Source organism: Amblyomma americanum, chromosome 1 (genome assembly GCF_052857255.1).
Source record: "Amblyomma americanum isolate KBUSLIRL-KWMA chromosome 1, ASM5285725v1, whole genome shotgun sequence".
Taxonomy (NCBI): domain Eukaryota; kingdom Metazoa; phylum Arthropoda; class Arachnida; order Ixodida; family Ixodidae; genus Amblyomma; species Amblyomma americanum.
In genome coordinates this window covers 202,677,790-202,699,051 of record NC_135497.1, presented here as the reverse complement: position 1 = coordinate 202,699,051, position 21,262 = coordinate 202,677,790, and positions in this window count along the sequence as shown.

Sequence of the window (21,262 nt, the reverse complement as noted above, 5' to 3'; positions counted from 1 at the left end):
CGCGAAATACGTATCCCGAACTGCGCAGGGCAGTGGAGCAAAGATTAACCATAGCTACGAAGTTGCGATTGTCGCTACCGGCGCGAAGCTTTATTATATGCCCCAGTGTGTCTTCCGTTCCGCGCAGCCCGGGCTCTCTTTGAGCCGGCTAGGAAATCGCTTGTGGGGCCTCCTACCGGAAGGGCAAGACCCAATCGGTAGAGAGGCTATATCTTTACCTCTCAGCGAGTATGGAAGGGTTTAATATTCCACTTTTTGGGACGACATGCTCAATCCTCTCTTTGCGAAGAATATTCTTCTTGAACAAGAAAGGTGATTGCCTAATTTCCTCAAATTTTCTAGTTCAAATCGAAAATACACCAACTCGCCTTTAACTAAGCATCCTGCTAACCTAGAGCTTCAACTTGGTTAAGAACGCTGGGTACCCCGGTATAGATCCTTGTGCTCTGTTTTCTTGGAACTTCGACGTGCGAGTTTGTAGACGAATCACTTGTATGGGCCACACAGCTCAGCAATGGCCTTCTTTTTGCCTCTTCGTTGAAAAAATGCTGCAATAGATGGGACAAGATTTACTTGCTTGATGCTAAAATTTTTGAAACCTTTATCCCGCGTCCGCGATATGTTGGCGTTGGCGGTCAGCGAACTAGACAGTAGTCAGATGATGCGACCAAGCACAGTTAAGTCACTGGCCGACCTCAATGTTGCCTTTCCCGCAGGTTTGCAACTTCGGGTGGTCTGCGGCTAGTGAGTGCTGTCCTCTGAGACTACGTGGGGACGAGGGACGAGGCACCCTCTGCCTCATGACTGCATTTGGCGAAGTATAGATTTGTAGTAAGAGAAACCATTTAGAGGATTTTTTTTCAGTACGAAAAGGGACAAGCCTGACGTCCCACTGAGGGTAATTGCATCCGAAAATGAGACCTGACTGAAGTCAGTCGCTTCATTTCTATAAGAAGAACTAACCTTTTGACCACGAGGGTCGTTCCTTATGAAAAATATTGGAGTTTTTCAGATCACAACATCACAAGGGAGTTCAAGCCTACTCAATCGTCATTAAGTATTTTTATTACTCACTGCGCCAGTCAGGCATAGTGAATTGCGTAGAAGACAACATGGACGAAATCGGAATTGCGGAATTCTAGAACGCTGCAGGACAGTCTGTACAGGGTTTTTTCTATCATTTAACTTTTTATCTCAGCTCCACTTTTATCAGCAGGAAAGAAAATCCCACCTTTAGGACGGCGTACGAGTTGGCTGTTGCTTGGCATTGTGACTTATTTTTACTTATTCCACTTGACAGAAATCTCGATGAGCGCCCAATTGGTTCAAAAGTCAAGAGTGATTATATTTGTACATGATAATTTTATAGTTCTGCAAAGATGACCTTCGGAGGGTATGCTCCGAAACCATCGCAATTTTTAAAGAATGTCTCGATTCACTTTATCTGATATTTAAAATCCAAGAAAACAATTCAGTTCGCTTTCTAGCCATCAGTTAACCTTTGAACAAGACCACATATGCTGGAGCTATGCACCGTGGACTAACAAACCAGTGCTTCTGTATAATTCAGCTCATCCTAAAAAGTTCGACGAAGCATTATCAAAATGAGCTTTAAGAAGGTGCTGGACAAGTCATGCGAGCACATGGCGAACAGAGGTTTCTACGAACAGTTAGAACGATTTCGGGAAGCCGGCTATCCTAACGCACTCTTGGTGCTAGTAGCCGAAAGTCGGGTCACTAAAAAACATTGTCTAGCCCGAAGCCTGTAAAGCAACTATAAAATATTAGCCTTGGTTCCGTGTCTTTGAAAGCTTTCGCATTACTTGAAAAATAAAAACGACAAGCGAGCTGCAGTTTGAGTAGCGTTTTAAGCGCATGGCAAACGAGCAAACTGTGTAGGATGAATAATCCTTTTGCCGGTATGGCACACATATGCACAAAAAGCACTAAAGGAAACCTGTGGCATGTGCGGAAGGGTTTGTGTATTGCTCGCCATTGTCACGTGGAAAATTTTGTGCAAGTCAGACCGGAGGTGTTTTAATGAGATGCTTAGAGAACACAATACAAACCTTCAGAACAATAAAGGAAGCCTTGTCGAACACTGTTTGGAGTACAAGTGGGATAAGTGCCATATACTTTTCAAGGAATAAAAATCGTAAGCAGGAATAAACAGAAACTAACACGCGAAATCGATGAAGTTATAAACACACACACACACGAAAAGATTGAAAGATGAGTATGTGACCTCGGCATCTGTACTGCGGCCTCTCAAAGAAAGAGATTGCTTTTCTTGAAAATGGGATGAAAAGTTAAGGCGTGTGATATGTAATGTCTTTAGTTCAATAACCTGCTGAAATGCGGATATGTTCATTCTCCCAGGGTGTATAAAAAAGCCTTACTTCCAATGAACAAAATCAGTTGAAAGCGCTCATGTTGACAGCTTTTTATCTGTCAGTGTCTTCCAAGGGCTACAAGTTTTGTCACGACCAGGTGTAAGAATATATATGCTTACACCATGGCCATAATGAACCAATTCTCCTACAGCCACCCTGATATGTCCAACAAGTGCTTCCTGGGCTGCGCCATGTTGCTCGCTGGACTGTTGTGTGCACCTGGCGCTACATGGAATACATGCGTTGCCGCGCGATATCCGAGGAGAAGACGGAAAACCGCAAATTTTTGGTTCCTTTTCCTGATATTGCTTACGTCACTGAAACTATTTTTTCTCTCTTGTTGCATGTGATTTTATATAATGGATGTTTAAGTTCAAGCTCGGCACAGTAAGTTACGGTATTCAGTATTATATTTCCTTCAATCCTTAATTTGGGGCACAGAGTTTGTGTAGTCTTGGTTGCTGACGAAACCATCGCACAGAAGAAAGAAACGCACACAAAAAAACACGTGACGGAGTGAAACCAGGGCAACTGCTTTCGTTTGAATGATACTGGTGCACACCTAGCAGGCTGCGAAAGTAGCGTTAGTTCCGAGGAGGAATGTTCACAGAAGTTGCGCTTACCTGCTGGCACACTGAACATTTGACGTGAACTTTAGGTTATCATGCAAGTGATCAACTATTTGGCCAGCAACTCCTTGCACAAAGCTCTGCCAGAAATAGCGCCAGAGCACGTATCCACGGGGAGTTCAGCTAACGTCGTGGTTGCAGTTACAGGCTGTCTGGATACGGAACAACATTTTGTCTGGGAAGCACTACTATATACAATGCCCTCATGGCATCAATTGCCGTTTCGGTAGGGTTGAGACGTTTTTTATAGTCACTGGAGGATTTTCATCGTTGCGTTTTAAAGAAAAAGCAATGAAATATGAAAAAATTGCGCGGAACAACAGCAATAGCTCTTAGCAACTATCTGCTACGACGGGCCACTTCGCCTTCAAGACAAGGCTGCTCCCATGCACAGCTGTAGACGAGTGAGAAAGAAGCTCTGATAAGTTTGCCTTTTTTATCACGCAGCAAAAAGAGCATATACATCACCTGCTCGGTTTAACCTCCTCGCTGATTCATGCCGATTAAATAAAAGAACGCCGGCACAAACATCTGTTCTGCTTAAGTTGCATCCAAATGGCTGCTCTACTTGCTAACAAAGTGAACTCAGAGCTTCCCGTCATAACAAATTTGAAATAACTTCGAAACGTCGTTGAAGCAAAAGCAGAAGAGAATGGTTGCCTTTCTGTTTACGGCCGTCATATACACGGTTACAGTCGCACATTTTCAAGAGGAATTGCAATACCTTGATGATGTTAATAACTGGCACAGGAGGGCGTTTCGCCTTACTGAAGTGCACCTGCATCACTGAATCACTGAAGATAGGCACACGGCAAAATCGCTGTTGTTAACCCATTCAGGCCCAGTGATTGCAATTGGAATCACCAAATTTAGAGGCCACCAGTCTGGAATTAGGCGATAAAGTGCTGCTGTATTTGCAGTAGCTCCGACATTTAACAATTCATCAACATATGTTAGCGGCATTTTTCCTGACCGACGAATGCTAATAGGTAGGACAGGGATACAGAAACTGCGTACGCTTCTCTCTTACCATCGCCTGATGCCATGTTCCCCTTGCACCGTGTAGAAGAAAGAAATTCATTTTTGTTTTTCTCTAATCCCATGGGAGGGTACAAGTAAGCCTCACGTTATTCCTCGAAGATAAATTTTTTTCGGCTGAGCACACTTACAAGCGTTAAACATTTCGCAAATAATAATGATTCCAAATGAATTCACTCGGACCTCGAGGCACTATTGTAGAATCATTAGCGCGGTCGTATTTAAAATGCCCGTGACTTGTCTCGTGTAAATATTGCCTCTTTCGCAGTCTGCATGTAAGAATAAAAGTTCTTTTTTTTCTGAAGAAGGTGCATGCATTCAGTGCTAGAACTTTTCATGCCGAAACGAAGAAGCTTCAAGAGCGGCCCACGAGACGTTTTGAGGTGTCGATTCATCCGATAGTGAAGAAATAGCATTCATCGCACGTAATCAGCAACAGCAACTACCCAAAGGCAAAGCATAAGAGAAAACAATTGAACCTCTATGAAATATCATTCATGCCAGAAAACTGAAAACTGCAAAACGATGCAGAACTGATTGGTAGCGCAACAACGCTGAAGATTGAAAGCCATACAGCTTTTAACCTCCGAAAAGCCGTCCAGTTCTCCAAACAGTTCGTGCTATGCGACCAAAACAGGCATATAATAATAATTAATATTATAATATTAATCGTTATTAGAATAATAATAATAAATATAATTATATATCTTATAATATGTTAACTATTATTAATATAAATATTACGAAAAAATGATTATTTTGGATGCAGCATGGTACTGCTGAACAAGGCAGAAATCATGAATTCTGACCACCACTTGAAGGAGCAGCTTCACCGTACGAGTATACTTCAAATGCTTCTGCATCGACTCAATCTTTCCAACACTCGCATTGCCAATTTTAGTTTGTGCAGTAATTAAGGTGCTCTAAGTTCGAGGCTGGGAACCTAGATACTGGCAGCCTGGTTGCCCAGCCTGTTACACGGCATGCCTGAAAAGAACCAGTGCTCGTCAACCAACTCAAGAATTCCGCTTACACAAGGCCGCAAACATTGAGAATGTAAAAGCAGCCATACAACCTGTGTGTCTTGTCATTCTGCCGTATTCATGAAAATAACTCTGCCATCCTCTACTCCGGCAGAGACTATGGGAGTTTCAAAACAGTTCATATTTATTGAAAATATCAAAGAAATCACAAAAACTAAGCATTTCGCACCCTATAAATCCCATTGATTCCATTTGGAAGCATGCAATAAAACTAATAAAGAACCGGCGAAACATTGATTTTGTGATGTTTTAGAATTATCTCCCCTACATATTCTAGTTCCTGTTTATCAATTTTTTCTATTGAACCGATTTAATTTGGGCCGGAAAGGGTTAAACACTGGGTTTTGTAAAGACGAAAATGAAATGGCGCCTATTGTAATCATATGGGTAGTTCATTTCTTAATCATGACAAGCGATGGGCAAGCAAAAAATTACTTGATGCTGTCTGTGCGCCTCTCCTCCCCCCGCCCCTCCCTTGCATCTCTAACAACAACATTATAAAAACAAAAAGCGCGAAGAGCAGAAAAGAAACCGGGGGCAGATGTCAGGAAGTAACAGCAGAGAGAAAAGCATGTGGACGGGACGCAGACAGGCACGCGCAACTAGCAACCTGATACTCACCAGGATGCCAACGAAAGCCTCGTTTATAGGACACTAGGTTTTGATAAAGAAAGAATAAAGATCACACAGAGAATAAGGACAGATTCTCTCGCCCCACCTGTACGACAGATCTCATATAAGAGATTTTTACCATAAGTATTGGCTTGCCATCGACAGTCAAAACTCAACACAAACGTCACATGCTCTGCACCACGTATGACCAACAAAAAATACAACACCACATGCTCCCAAAGGGTTCTAGGAATGATGTCACATTTAAAGAGTTGCCTTTTCCGATGTATTCAAACAGAATTTACCATGACTGTGTTCCCAGCTTATGTGAGCTCAATTTCTGCGAAATTAGGCTGATCTGAGAATGGTTTACGAGGACACAGCGAGCGGTAGCCGGTAATGCAACCATACGGTGAGCGCGACACTTTGCGGTTTAGATAAAGCGCTCTATGATAGGTGCTCTCAAGTAGCCAATTTTGCAGCACTTTGGTGCAGCTGGACTCAAAATATGAGGTCCCACATTTTTTTTCAAAGTTGTGAGACGTGTTCTGCGTGTAATTCGACACATACGATAATAATTATCCCGTTTTATTAGAGAAAAAACATGACTCCGAAAAACGTACGATGAAGGGAGAAAATTAAAGACAGTTTTCGTAGGAACGGTGCAACCACTAAGGGGGTAGGTAAAGCAGGCCATCCTAATATAATTGTAGACAGCAGGCCATCCTAATATAGTGGTAGACAGCAGGCCCTCTTCTCATAATATTCTCAGTATTAGCTTCCTTTGCCGTTGTTCAGATGTGTCCGCGCTGGCTTCTATGAGGCTCGAGACACGCATCCTCTGGACGCTGCATTCATCTTCTAAGCTTACCTTACAGCGGCTTCCGACTTCCACGAAGTGCTGTTTACCGCAAGCTGCGTGGTAGTCGGCTCTAACACACGAACGCAACCTTCCTGACGAGGCTGTGGTGAACGGCACGGAGGGGTCAGCAGCGCCAGGTCGAACACTAGACAAACGCAGGGCCCCGGGGTGAGGCCGCGGGCAAGCGCGTAACGAGGGCTCTCGCCTTTCATACGTCCAGCGGCGGCCGCTCGGAGGGAACGGTCGCTGCTTCGGACACAGAGCGATGCGTGACGGGATATTAACGAGCACAGCGGGGCTGCGAGTTTCAGCGCGGCGCTTGGATTGCATGAAACGATGTTCTTTATCAATTAAAAACTTTTCTCGCAGCAAACGGCGGCGCATAAGCCGCTGGAAAGCGACGTAATGCCAGAAAAAGCAACTTGCGTCTCGCGGGCGCACGTCCTGCGCACGCGCAGAAAAGGTCAAGCAGAGACGCGTAGAAGGAATGCGCGCAAAAAAACGCTGTTCAGGGAAAACGGAAGTACGCAGCAGTAATACACGGACGCCTGCGTTTCCTTCCGGAGCCCGATTTTCGCGTCATCCGCCGGTAAGAGAGGCTCGACTTCAATCTGAATCAGCTCCCTGCGCAGTTTCTTGCCTGAAATAGTGGTGCTCACTGCATCGGTGGAATTTGCCAATCGTTCCGCTTCGTGACCTACCTTAAACGCGACATGAAATTAAATAGTGCGAGTAAATGCCGAAAGCAAGAAAAGAACAACTCAGACGACATGGCGTCACGTTATCATTGACTGTCATTCTGGGACAGAAAATTCAACGCAGCTGCGCGGCTCATAAATTTCGCTCAAATATTTGGACGCCGGTGCGTTACACGATTTATCAGTGCCAACGTTTCTTCTTTTAATTTCACCTAACCTTAATGAACGTTGCTGAATAGAATATTTTAGAACAACTTTAATGACAGATATACATAGGATGACGATTCATGGCTAAATAAGGGATGAACGATGGTGCATAATGAGTGCATAATAGAAGGCGCATAATGGATGCATTTGTATACATTTAAAGCGTCTGTTTGAATGTCATAGCGCATCACTTATATTTTTGCTCATTATTCTGGAAGGACTAACAGCTAGTTCGTCTTGCATTTATTTGACTATTTTTTTATAATTTATTCGCAGCAGAGCGCTCAAGAGTAAGAGAGAGGTGATGTGCAAAAATTCAAGACAATTGGTAGTATATGCCGGTTTTACCGGATCCTGAATTTTGTTTCTAGTGTTCAGACTCTCCGCAAGAATTCAGACATAAATTTTTGCGCTCCTTCTTTTTTACAAGCCAATTGTAAGATTAAACAACATATTGAAAGTTTAAGACAAAAGTAATGTACTTCATCGCAACGCTACCGCTTAATAATAATAATTGGTTTTTGGGGAAAGGATATGGCGCAGTATCTGTCTCATATATCGGCGGACATTTGAACCGCGCCGTAAGGGAAGGAATAAAAGAGGAAGTGACAGAAGAAACGAAGAAAGAGGTGCCGTAGTGGAGGGCTCCTGAATAATTTCGACCACCTGGAGATCTAACGTGCACTGACATCGCACAGCACACGGGCGTCTTAGCGCTTTGCCTTCATAAAAACGCAGCCGCGCCGCGGTCGGGTTCGAACCCGGGAACTCCGGATCAGTCGCCGAGCGCCCTAACCACTGAGCCACCGCGGCGGGCAACGCTACCGCTTAGAAGTCAGTTTCGGAACCTCCTGGAAGCATCGAATGCCTTCCATGTATATTGTGCAATGTAGGCTTGGGCTACTAACTCAGATACCTCAAAATTATTAATAAAATGCGAAGAGGTACCTACACTTTGTGTTAATTGGTATGAAACGTAGGCTCCCATAGAGCCACGACGAGCTGCCACCAAGCTGCAATACGTGGCGGTAGGCGCATATGCGTTAGAATTAGCAATGCACTCTGGCGTACGGAATCCATTCATTTATGTAGAATGGGGGGTTCTCCTTTTCTTTTAATTCATCTTTACGCTACCAGTTACAATGATGCCTTATATTCCTCTCGATCAGTGCGGGATCACATCTCCCAAAATTTTGTGCCAGACGCCGAAGAACACTTAGAACTGCCAACAGGCAGCTCCAGGCGCCGTTCAAACTGTACTACACGAGACAATCTCATGTAGGCCCTGTTTACTTAACAGCGCAGGGTCGTGTGGCCCTATATTCTCATGCTTTTTACAACATTCATTGTGTTGTAAAAACGCCACTTCTGTAGATTCTGACCGCCAGTAACCCGAGAACTCGGCAATGTCATATGTTTTGAGGCATTATTGTGTCTTATTACAGAAAGGGCAGCGATAAAGATGGCTGCGAACTCCAGTGTTACTGGCTCACGTAGTGGCGTTCATATAGCGTCTCAGTATGGGAGTGGCAGTGCTAAGTTACGTCACTTGCCTACCCGGGCGACAACGTTGTCGACGCTTTATGACACCTGTTTTGGACATTCTCCAAGTATAAGGCTCACCTGGCAGCATTATCTACGGGCCGTAAAAGAAAGAAAGAGGTTTGTCTTATCTGCAATCATGGCCGAAGTGGTCGACGTGTTGACTGGGAGCAGACAGTGTTGTGGCAATCCAGATGTACAATGAACCCCATGTGAACGACTTGCTATCAGACATTACGACACAGAGAGGCGCGTAGCATTCGCCTTTAATATAGGGCGTGTCCTGAACGGAGTACACCGGCCGTCATAATTTAAGAGAGCATGTCTTTGGCGAAGAAATTAAATTTCCTTGCGTTGAAAGTCCATTGATTGAGATTTAATGCTGCACTGTGTAATATTCACTACAATATTCAGGTCACACGTATGTATTCTTGGATGCGTACTAAGACAGCAATGAAATTAAGTTTTGTTTTTTGCTAGTATTGTCTTCCATAAACTTCTGTGTGGGTGCTCATAGTGTTTGACCATGTTTCGTGCCTTTTATTCCCATCTTGATCAATCCACCCATTTTCCTGTCAATGCCAGCCACACTATCGGTATATCTCGACCGATACAGCCATAATGCACCAAGCCTGTCTGAATTGGTTACTGCGGGAAACTGCGGTTACAATATGTCCACAGCGTCGGTTTCGGCACTTTAATTGCAAGAATAGATTCCCCACCTATTCAAAAAGCTGTTTGGAAATTTTATCTTTGCTTGAATGGTAGAAGGAGAGAAATTTTAGTTGACTGGAGCGCTTGTGCCGCGCAGCTAAAAAAGTCCGGATACCGCGCTTTTTTTAGCTGGCTTGCGGCGCTCGGCCGTTATTCATTCCAGAATGCATAGGCTTGTTAGAAACGCCGTTATTCGCACCTTCTACCAGAAATAAGCGATGCTGCAGAGAACACAGGGTGTGTCATATAATTCAGTACAGAGTGATTAGAATAATTCCAAGATTAATCAGAAAATGTTAACAGTTAATCAGTTATCCAGAAATATACCTTAACGACCTCTAAAGCAGTGCCAAAGTACCAGTTTTATGAAGCATGTCCTAGATTCTCGGCCAGAAATTTTGAAAATTGAAAAATTGTAAGACACTATTATGGAAATACTGAAGGTAATTGTTCATTATTCTGATATGTAGCAAAATATTTTTAAGTGTTTCTATCGATGGAATCGAATAGTTAAGACCACCTTAGAAAACCAATGGGGAACGCTTTTGACGAGAGCAAATGCGTTAATAAAAAAATAGAAGACTGCGTTTAGTAATCTGCAGATATACTGACTGTCATTGTCAAATCTTACATTGTATGAAAAAAACATAGGTTAGTAAATGGTTGCCCGCTCAAAAATGTTTTTATCCCGAATTTTGCGTATTATCTGCATCAAATAAAATGAATTTACCAGCATAACGAGATGTGACACTGACAGTATAAAAAAATTGATGCTTTAGCTGTGAAAGCTTAATGAACAGTTAATTTTGAAACGAAGCCCTAGGGTTTCTTAGGCATGAAGTATGAATTTTAGTTATTAAAAGTAAACTCAAGGCCCTTGGTATTTTTGCCTTTTGAGTAATTTTTCTGAGTTCGCGTCTTTGCGCTAATCTACCCAATTCAGAAAATCATCGTTTCAATAAAGAATGAAAAAATAAAATTCCTTGGGAAGCTTAACTCTGGGCACGCTTCGTGTAATTTTGCAATTTGTTCTAACAAACCAGTTACTTTTTAGCGTTTAGTATTTTCATAAAAGCAAAGTGGGCGTTTTGAGTGGACAAATCTCATGTTTAATTATGAAGAATTGGCAAATTCTTTCCGCAGTTTAATACTTAGGCCTTTCTAAAGTTATCTACTTCCTTTACAGAACGATGCTCTTCTTAGTAAGGCGCAATCACTTCGCATTCCAGAATTTATAATTTTCTTCATATCTGCGCGAAAAAAAAACTTCAAAGAATTTTATGCAGCTGTAATAAACACAAAACTGAAATTTTCGTTCAAAGTAGAGAAGTGGGTCAAAATTTTCAGCGTCAGTCCCACACTCCTTCATTATTGTCTTTCTTTCTACAGGGTGGACGAGTGGGAGAGGTGCAGTGTAATAATGGATGACGTACAGAGCAATACATGAGCACGCACAATAAAGAATACATCGTTGTAGTGGTCAAATTTTTTCTTTGCCCGGGTTCGGACGAAGTGCTGCACGACAGCCATCGTTATTAATTTTAATTATCATTACTTTTTGGGGATTGTGAATGGCGCAGTATCTGTCTCATATATTGTTGGACATCTGAACCGCGCCGTAAGGGAAGGGATAAAGGAGGGAGTGAAGGAAGAAAGGAATAAATAGGTGCCATAGTGGAGGGCTCCGGAATAATTTCGACCACCTGGGGATCTTTAACGTGCAATGACATCGCACAGCACGCAGGGCGCCTTAGAGTTGTTCCTCCATAAAAACGCAGCCGCCGCGGTCGGGACCATCGTTATTCCCATATTCAGTTTTTCTGTTGTCGGTTACCTACGTAGATCACGACAAAGGCGAATGTGAAGACGTTCAAACGCTCTTGAGGCAACATTTTGGCCTGTTTTTATACCAAGCTGGTTCTCTCCTCAAAGGGCTTATAGTTATAATGCTTATAATTGTAATTATAAGGTCCTCCACTATGCCATCTCTCTCTTCCTTTCTTCTTTCACTCCCTCCTTTCTCCCTTCCCTTACGGCGCGGTTCGGGTGTCCACCGAGATGTGAGACAGTTCTTGCGCCATTTCCTTTCCTCAAAACCAATTTTTTTTGTCATTGGTTTCTTCTGGTTGACGTGCATTTTATACTGTCAGTGTGTCCAATAGAAGATAAACTAAGAAAGTGAGTGGAAGTTAGTTCTCGTTGGGACGTAAATGCACGTTTATATGCTGTCACTGCGTTCTTTCATCTCACTAGCATTATTCCTTTCAATATGAAATTTTACTGGCACATACAGCCGGGTAGGGCACGCCACAGATATATAAATGAAATGAAATAAATTTACAAGTTCCCCAGCAATGGAGTGATGGTGCTTAATGTTGTTTCGGTATTGTACGTTTCGTCGGCACTTTAAATTCGGCATAATGTTTGGTAGCAAAAGTTCCGAGAGAACACTTGCAAGCCCAGGACAAAGGGATGCAGCTCACAGACGTGAGGTGAAAGGAAGTGAAATCTTTTACGCTAGAAAGCAAGACGTCGAATCTATGTGATAACTTGCAGCTGCGCACTCATTCAGCACTCACAGACATAAGAAGAAAAAAAAGAAAAACCGGTGGAAAGCGAAGAAGAATACAAAGGTGACCAATAAAAAAGAGCATAGGGCGCCGAGTAAAAAGAGCGGAGAATTCGCGCTTACGCTCGAGAAAATCTAATCTCCGCGTTCAGTCTCTACAGTGGAAGAAGTGAACTGGCTATTCGCCGAGACTGCACAAGCGCTTCAAACTGGCGGTCACGCGCGCACAGAAAAGCGGCTTTTATTATTTTTGTTTGCGGCGTTGTAGTCTCAGTCGCGTGTGCCCTCTCGGACAAAGCCAGAAATGTCACTAAAAATACGACAACTTTCCGCTTATCGCACACCCACCAAGCACGCCTGGTTTGAGCTTCGGCTCCAGAGCGCACCTTCTGGGCCGATTCACTTCCTTGCTCGAGTTTGCTGCTAGGGGCTCTTCTTCCAAACACAGCCCGCGCCATTACAAAGGAAAGGACCGCGCACGGATTGTAAAGCTTTGGCCGTGGGAAAAAAAAAATGCCAGACATATTTCAACGTCGCAAAAAGCGAATTCGAGTCTAGAAGCAGGCGCAAAACTCTTGTCCATAGTCTGCATGGCTGCACGGCGAGATCAGTCGTCTCTAAAGCAGAAAGGAAATCCGCACGTAGCCGTCCACTGCGGAGAGGAAATATCGAAAACGTTGAAGTACATATAATGGCCCAATGTCCCCCGTGACATATCTGCGCGAACCTCTGACACATTAGGCACTGCGGCAGTCGCCGCTATCGGCGATTTCTCATGCGCCCGTCTAGCTGAAAGTTAAACATTCAACTAATCGCTTCGCGGAACAGCCGGACACACGTCAGGTGCTGCGCCACCCGCTTAATATAGACCCACCTTCGATTATGCGTACCTATAAATGGCGGCTATGAATGCTGCTTGGCAGATGAATGACGCAACAAACCCGCGTCACATTGGCCACATCTTTTTTTTGTTACTTTATCTCTCCTTTTGCTCCATTCCTCGCTCCCTCCTTGAGGGCAGATGCTATCGTTTAGCAAAGCCTTTTATGCGCCTCGTCAGTACCCCTGTAAGCATGTTGTTATGAAACGCTAGCCGCATATAGAGCGTGGGCAAGACGGAGACTAGAACTACGTGCTCCATGTCTCCATCGCTTCCGCGAATACGCGTGCCGGTAGCGCCGTCCTCGACAACCACACATTAGCATGAAACATTGAGGGCCGGTGTTCTCCTATTTTTTTATCATTTAAGACCCTGCTGCGATCGCAGAGTCATGTCTAAACGCGGTTTGTTCAGTCATCGGAAAATACAGACAAAGAAAAGAAAAGACGCTGAAGTCGCTCATCCAAAAGAGGTCAATTCAACTCCCAAGCGCAGTTAGAGCAGACTGCTCTGAAAGTTCCGAGCAGTCTTTTGGTAGGCAACGCTTTATAGGGCCACAGGCACCAAACTTTAGTCGGGTTGGATGTTTTCTTCGTTGAAATGACGCGCTAGACATTAGAATACACTTGGATCACCAAGTAGTATTCGCCTAAAATCGGTAAATAATTTATAATTGAATTTGTTCTCGATGATTTATCGGTTTCAGTTTCATCAGCCGAACGATGGCTGCGGCGCGTTGGGAGTGTTTAGGTCTAGTGAGACATGAACAAAAGTGAAATAAAACCACCGATACGTGGTTTGGTGTCATTCCAGCTCTTAAAGCAGAAAGCTCTTAAGCAGGAGCGTTTATGAGGCTCAGCTTCTCACCCGAAAGACGCGGTTTACATCTCGGCCGCGGCGGTCGCATTTCGATGGAGGCGAAATGCTAGAGACCCGTGTATACTGGGCGATGTCAGTGCGCGTTAAAAAACTCAAGGGGGTAGAAATTATCCAGAGTCCTTCACTAGGGCTTCCCTCATAGCTTTAGTTGCTTTGGGACGTTAAGCCTCATAAAACCATAAACGAAGCGTCGTAGATAATTAAAACTCTTTGTCAGCGATTTTATTGCAGTTTTTGCGTGCTTCACGTTATTTGAACGTTTCCATCACGTCACAGCCGTCGTTCAGCTGCTGAAAACAAAATCAAAATATCAAGAAGAAATTAAATTATAAATTATTCAGAGGTCGCAGGCGGAGACCACGTGGCCAGCCATATATTCTTATGTATAACGCATCATTTCAAAGAAGAAAACATGCAACTAAAACTAAGTGTCTACGGCCCTTTAAGCTCACGTTCCTGGCAATTTCGGGCGAGCATCATTCCGACACCGATCGCGAAGCCAACGCTCGAAATTAGAAAGTCACGCCGATTAAGGCAGCGAAATCCTCGTTAGAAATGTATGTACATACAAATAAGACCTTTCCGAGCTCTACCACCGAAACTGTAACCAACACCGGAGAGACGCGGAGCTAGATACCGTTCTGTACAGCTTACACAACTAGCCCAGCCATGCTGTCATCACAACGAGACGCACTCGGTTTGGAAGCGGCATTTGCAGCATAGACCGTTCCTTTCGCTAGAGGCTAGGTGGGTGCAATGATAAGATAAGGAACTACTTTAAGGTAATGACTGTGTCAAGCACAGGTGGAGACGTATACCGCACCGACAAAGTGGAGGGGCATAAATGTAGTCGTCATCACCATCAGCTACCCTTAGAATCTGGTACGCGCGTTCTGTGCGCACGCGCGCTTGACGATAGCAATGCCAAAATAGATTTGTTGTGGCAGCGTAGTTTGCATATCATACACCATACCTCAAAACATGGAGGCTTACGGGGCAAGGCCAGAGCTATCTGAGAATTGAATGATAATGTGATATCATTTTAAAAAAAACTGACGTCACAATAAACTTTTTTTTTTGGAGGCTAAAAAGTAAAAGGTCAAAATATGCACTCACGGAAGTATGAGAAAAAGCACAGACAACGACCGGACATGCGCAAGCGATCGCCCAGTCGTTGTCTTTGTACTTTGCTTCATTTATGCGCTAATTTTATTTTAAGGCACTAAGCCTGTTCAGCAATCGCTTGGTAATGCAAGTATCTGTGTGACAGTAAAAAGATTTCTGTCAACACATGCTAGCTTCTTTCACCGCTGGTCAGCCAGCGCGAGATGCCACCGCAGCTTATTTGATGAGCAAGCCACGGCGAGTGTTAAAATGCTCTCGAGGAGCGCCGAGCAAACTTATGGAGCTCGGTGCTTACGTGATGCATTTCAGTCACTTTACTAAGTTATTTTAGTCTATAGTTTTTTTTTGTTTATGTGGGTTTAACGTCCCAAAGCAACTCAGGCTATGGGGGACGCCGTAGTGAACGGCTACAGAAATTTCGACCACCTGGGGTTCTTTAACGTGCACTGATATCGCTCAGTACACAGGCCTCCACAATTTCGCCTCCATTAAAATTCGACCGCCGCGGCCGGGATCGAACCCGCGTCTTTCGAGTCAGCAGCCGAGCGCCATAACCACTGAGCTACCGCGGTGGCATTTCAGTCTATAAGCTACTTCAGTGAATTTATCAAGAAACTGCCACAAATATACAGGTGCGTGCTTAAGTAAACAAAGCAGGCTATTCTGTTTTAAGTGCGATTTTGCCTGATCATCAACAGTTCCGTGTAGATGATATACTGTGTCTGAGATCACTGTGGCCATGGATATGCCGTGCCTCCCAGTTTTTGTTCTGTAAAACAGTAGCAGTTAGGCGACCATAGCAGGCCCTTTTCCTTCCGTTAGCACATGTCCAAGTCTTGATTATATCTCACACGGGTTCTTTCCACACATAGCACGGTTTCTTCACGTATCAGGCGGCCATTACACAAAGTACGCTGCATCCTGATGTGGAAAACAGGACTGAAATGAACAACAGGTGGCTACTAGAACACTCCACGGGCTCGGGCCTAGCCTGGGCAGTAAAATGCGCGGTTTCTTCGTACGTGGCCTGGACCCGGGCTTGAAGACTCGGGCCTTGGCCGGGAACGTCTTATAAATGAAGGAATCCCGGCGTTATCTTTCCAGGGAGTTCTTCGTGGACGGGGAATGAGAAAATGCGCCTTTTGTAGACGCAGTTTCATTAGCGTCACTCACAATGCAATGTCCAGTAACTTCGGATGCACACATCTAGCCGGCCGCGTTGAACGATACAAAGGAAGAAGTTAAATTGAATTTTCAGTGATTAAGAGCAGCGGGGCGCTCTCGCAGAATATAAAGCTCAAAATCGTGGAGTGGGTAGCAGCGGCGTCCTTAATGCAGCGTTGTAACGCCTGACACACGGCTCATGTGGACGAGCGCTTTCGCCTGCTGAGGTAGAGAGAACCGCTCTCTTGGGCTGTTCCACCTTCTAGCGAGCACACTACGTGGTATCTACCAAAAGACGCTCCGCATCTGCTAGGTATTATGCTAACGCTCCTGACTGGAGATTTGAAGCCTCATTAGACCCGCTAGAAAAGGACGTTTATTCGATGGCTCGATGGGACAGCCGTCTGTTACATGACCGTCTTTGATTGGTCGCCTTTTCCTCCCAAATACACAGCTATAGGCTCGAGAAACTCCATTGGGTAACAGCATATTTGTTAAGACCACATGGAATCTTTTAATGCATTCCCAGAAAACACAAATACATCCTAAGGACGTTCTAAGGATTAAATTTTGAGGACGTTTTGTTGTCCTGGGGACGTCCTTTATTGATCCTCAATAAGTTCTCACATACTGTTGTTCGGCCCCAGTATCTCCTCAGGACATCCTCAAAATTCCTCTCAAGGACTTCCTTAGTGTGTGTTCAGGACGTCAGATGACGATTTAGCTCCGTGAATTTGGGTCATTATATCGATTTATTACGGAGGGGAGTGTACACAGAGTCTGTGAAACAGCTTTATTTTTGACTCATTTGTCTTCAATTCTAGCAAATTATGCAAAAGTTTTGCTTGCTCTAGAGTAGTTCGTTTGCCGCATTTCTTGGTACATACAGGTTGTTCTTCGTGCAATGTTTTCATACAGCTAAGACTATAGACAACTTTTTGAAGAGTTGAACTCTGCCACTTCAGTGCAAAAGCTACTTAGACTAATGGCCCTAAAATCTAAAGAGTTCAACCCCATCAGAAGCATGCAGCACATAAGAACACGTTTAAAAGTCAAAATACCTTAAAATATCTCTTCAAGGCATATAGTTTCCTCAGTCAGAATGGTTTCCTTCATTATATTGCTATTGTACACAAGTATCTTTTAATAAACCTGCGGTTAAATTAATTAATGAAAGCCTAATGCGAGAGATAAAGCTTGTTTTATCTCGGTTCAATGCCACAATATCATCCTGCGATAGGACGTTTGTAGGACATTTTAGAAATTGTCATCCTCGAGTCGTCCAGCAAAGTACAAACTGAGGACGTTTTCATTAGGACGTTTGGACGTGAAGCACTCAAGAAGTACTCAGAATGTTCTGTTAGGAATGAGGACGTTCTGACGATTTGAGGATGTTTTCAGTACGTTTGATGTTGTCTATGATGTATATAATAAACACGGGATCTTGCTTTTCCTCCACTTAAACACGGTCAGTGCGGCCATGAAAAAATGACTGATTAAAATGTAGAGGTAACGCAATGTTGCCCATTACGTGTGTTAGCAACCCTCTTAATTTGGCCCTCAGAAATTCGGGGCTACACACACACATGATCAGTGTTCAAAAAGCCGAGCGAGGGAAACTGAATCTCCTTTTTTGTGTTTACTGAAGTGATTTTATGAAGTGTTATTGAAGTGTTTTGAAGTGATTTTTTGAAGTGTTTTTGAAGTGTTTGAAGGGGCTGTGGGATACGGGCCGGGCCGGGCCTGGCGATAAACTTAGCGATACGGGACCGGGATCATGTAGAGCCACATTGTAGCGGTCTCGGTCTTGAAGCTACACGCCTGGACCGGTCCTTAGATCGGGCTCTGAGTCTCGAGTTCGAGCCGGACTTGGGCCTAGAACGAGATCTGTGCAATGGTCTAGATGCTACTACGGCGCTGCATGTATACCGTGACAGTGCGCTGCGCGTCACCGCCGCCATTCGGCGCACTGCCTCTTTCTTGAGGATCGTTTTGAAAACATCATGATTCGTCTTCAGCAATGAGGCTATCGACGAATGCAGCATCCTTTTCTGCCTCGGAGAGCAAAACAGCGCTCACTGACGCGCGCGTGTCCTTCTGGTCCTGTGTGAGGGAGTGCGGCACAAGTCTGGCATTCAGCTTTCATTTCCCCAAGTTCTCACGCAAAATTTGGTGGCATGCTGTCTTACTAATGTCGAGAGCATCTGATAGCATGCGGAGTGTAATGGTGCCGTCTTGCTGTACGATTTTTCTGATCCGAGTTGTTTTCATTCCCTGAAGTTGAAGGGAGCCCCTGCCTAGTGCCGTCTTCCCCCGACGTACTCCCCGAAACGAACCTCTTGTGCCACTCGAAAACTTGCGCCCGTGATAATGTCTCGCTGCCGTAAGCGTAACTAAGGAGCTCATACGTCTTTGCGGCTGTCTTGCCATGCTTCACACAGAATTTTATGTTTACACTCTGTTGGTTTGCTTTATGGCTTAGGGGGTTTAGCGTCCCAAAGCAACTGAGGCTATGAGGGACGCCGTAGTGAAGGGCTCCGGAAATTTCGACCACCTGGTGTTCATTAACGAGCACTGACATCGCACAGTACAAGGGCCTCTAGCATTTTGCCTCCATCGAAATTATTCGGCCGCCGCGGCCGGGATCGAACCCGCGTCTTTCGGGTCAGCAGCCGAGCGCCATAACAACTGAGCCACCGCGGCGGCTCCCACACTGTTCAAGGTGGACGTTCATCTCTCCACATTCAATCACTATGGAATGCGCAGACGACTAGTGACAGCGTATTTTTCTACATGTAGTGCCATCTAGCGGCCGCCACAGCAATTAACATAAATAGCTCAGGTTAGCCCAAAAAGCTTGCGTACGCATACGCACCAACATTTGATTTGGGTAATCATTTCTAGAGAAGAAAATAAATCAGTCTCGAAACTTTACGAACAAAGGTTGTATGTGCTGGTTGACGGTTCCACCGCAGATTCATGACTGACTCAAGCTACAAATAGCAGTTTTGTGGTAGACCTTATGTTGATTTGAACATAATCAGCCACGCACCTGTGCGACAATTAAGGGGCCCACAATCTTTGCGCAAGAAATCTCCAGATTTTATCATGGCAGTGTGTCACTTTTCACAAACCCTCCAATGTCTGCAGCCTGAGGTTGAAGGGTTGCGGCAGTATCTGTGTGCTACCGCATCCACTGCAGTCGCTTTTGCATATGTGGTTGCGACACACATTCTAAGCATAACGGCAATCTGTAAACGCGAATAGGAAGTCCTTACGCAAAAGCCGGGGCAAACTGAGCGCGACTCCTCTCGCCTAATCGCCGTCCCCTCCTCCTCCACTTTTGCACCTTACGTTTCTGCATTTTTCTCTTCCAGGGCTATTCCCTCTTCCACATTTTCATTCTTGCCCTCACTAGTTATCACCCTACATTCATCCTTCGCCGTGCTCTTTGCTTTGCTGTAGCTCTGCCGATTACGACGAAAACGACGACGACGCGCGAACGGGGAGCTAAAAGATGTGCTCTAAAACAATAACGTGCAACAAAATAACAGGTGTACAGAGTCTAGCGAAACAGCACTACTGGTAACAGAACCTTTGTTATATGAGCACAAGGAAGGCACGATAACTATGAAATGAGCCCAGAAAGAAGACGCCATTGAGGAACAACAGCAAGACTATGATGACGAGAGATTAGAATAAATTAATGCCGCCTTAATACAAATAATTCATATGCATTATTTGGTTTAGTTTAGTTTCGTTTGTGGGGGTTTAGCGTCCCATAGCGACTGAGGCTATTAGATGATGATTATGGATTTTTATGGCGCAAGGGCAGCTATGGCCAAAGAGCGCCATGTCACAAGGTATTTTTCTTTTTCTCAAGGTGGGGTGAGAGACCCATTTCCCAAGCATTTCACCCTAAATAAGCCGAGCACCAGACCAGGGGAAAGCTTGTACCCATTGTATCACCGGTGGGTACCCGGCGGCACTGGGGATCGAACCCCGCACCTCCCGCATACGAGGCGGATGCTCAACCACTTGGCCACCGCTGCGGTATGAGGCTATTAGAGACACCGTAGTGAAAGTCTCCTGAAATTTCGAACACCTGGGGTTATTTAACGTGCACTGACATTGCACAGTACACGGGCCTCTAGAATAACTGTACCAGTACTAGGCATACCGTATCGTCAAAGTGTGATGCCAACGGTGTAGCTATAATTTCGACTTACTACGGGGCACCAGTTCTTCGCGGGTTTTGGTCCCTTCATCCTGAAGCACGTCATGCCGTTCCGAAGGCAACAGCGCCCAAACTTACGACTGTAACTGTGGCTGGTATGGGAAGAAGGAAGCGCACGACGTAGGCGACGATATTGTGGCACGAGGGGAGAAGTAGCCAAGCACTTGAAATTACGGTGCTAACAGGCAAGCAGCCGCCCGCAACAATGTCACGACATGACGCGATCTGCAAAGGATGGCCAAGGACGGCATAGCCACCGCTGCTATAGAAGGGCGCTAACAAAAAAGGGAAATTTTTTTTATCATAAAGCGTTGTACATTCCAAGAAAGTGTACGGTACTAAATGTTTCTGAATAGCAATAGCTAGTGCAATGTTGTTAGGTTATGGATTCTCTATATATGCTGAAACACTTTATTTCATTATTCTGCTTGTCCACTCATAGCCGCACAACCGCATACCAGACATTCGCCTGCGCCCGACCTTCTGTTCTGTGCATACATGAAAAAAAGAGAATATTTGCAAGAACGGGCAACAGCACAATTAAAAGCCACCTTTACCGTTGTCCTGTGGGGCAATGACCGAAGGAGACTGAATGTAATGATTGTGTCTGAAGCCTTATTCGTTTTTTATCTCCTATGTGGCAAAATAAAACAACTTTACTGTGGCCGTA